The sequence below is a fragment of the Odocoileus virginianus genome, chromosome 17, assembly GCF_023699985.2.
Source record: "Odocoileus virginianus isolate 20LAN1187 ecotype Illinois chromosome 17, Ovbor_1.2, whole genome shotgun sequence".
Taxonomy (NCBI): Eukaryota; Metazoa; Chordata; class Mammalia; order Artiodactyla; family Cervidae; genus Odocoileus; species Odocoileus virginianus.
The window spans coordinates 46000786-46001897 of record NC_069690.1 but is presented as its reverse complement, the minus strand read 5'-3'; the positions used below and the strand labels follow the sequence as shown (position 1 = coordinate 46001897).

At 49.6% G+C, this 1112-nt stretch overlaps 1 non-coding gene across 1 annotated transcript; it reads right to left on the bottom strand.

The window, feature by feature from the left end:
- Positions 1-589: 589 nt before the first annotated feature.
- Positions 590-780, bottom strand: LOC139039337 (U2 spliceosomal RNA). Its single transcript, XR_011492652.1, has one exon. It is a non-coding gene; the product is annotated as a U2 spliceosomal RNA (small nuclear RNA).
- Between the last annotated feature and the right edge of the window lie 332 nt (positions 781-1112).

Below are 1112 nucleotides of genomic sequence, written 5' to 3'. Positions count from 1 at the left end.
GCCTGCTTTGTGTATCCAAAAGACATGGTGATCTTACTTTAGGCCCTCTTCTCTTTGGAACTCTAAGTAATAATACAACTTGGTCAGTGACACTGACCTCTCCTTGTCAGCCAGTCACCTGGATAAATGAATAAATCCCAGTACAACGGACACACTGGGTGGAAAGGCCATCAATTTAACCTAGATTCCAGGTGGAATCTGGTGTTTCTCAGCCAGAACTGCTTGAAAACAGAAAACAAAACACAGGAGTAACATTAGAGACCTCAAGAGAAGGCACAGAAACAGAACATTCAGGCTTGTGTGCTGGTTCTATCTTGAAGATGGCATCAGAAAGGACTGGGAATATCAAGTGGGAGCTTGGACACCAGCTTATAGTTTACACCAAGAGATAAACAAGAGCAGGAAGACAAGACTCTTCCAAGACTTTAAGGAAGAAGAGAGTGTCTTTCAAAGAAATAGAGGTTTAAGCAGATCCCACAAAAAACACACCTGCAAGAATTGTAGAAAAACTTAAGAAGCTAACTTCCAGACCTAGCAGAGTCAAAAAAGACTTAGTTCCTGCCTTTGGGTACTTACATGTGTGTCCCCAAGGGGGTGCACCATTCCTGGAGGTACTGCAATACCAGGTCGATGCGTGGAGTGGACGGAGCAAGCTCCTATTCCAACTCCCTGCTCCAAAAATCCATTTAATATATTGTCCTCGGATAGAGGACGTATCAGATATTAAACTGATAAGAACAGATACTACACTTGATCTTAGCCAAAAGGCCGAGAAGCGATACCGCGCCACCGCCCGTCGCTGTCACCGTCCTGCTGTCGAGCATGTTACACACAGTGTGACCCGGGTCCCCGCTCATTCCAGGGCGCCCTGCCTTGGCCTCGTTGACAGTGCTATGGCGCCACCACACCAGACTCTCGAGCAGGCTTCATTCTCCACATTGGAAAAGAGAAATTCCGCATCTGCTGCGGCTTTGTCGTTCTCGGGCAGCAGCGCAGTCTCGAATCTGCATGCCCCGCCCTCTGTCGCCAAGAAGGCGTGGCTCTGGCGGGACCGCTGCGCCCTGAGGACGGCCTCCGGGCTGCGGCAGGGGAGCTCCTCTTTGGTGCTGGGG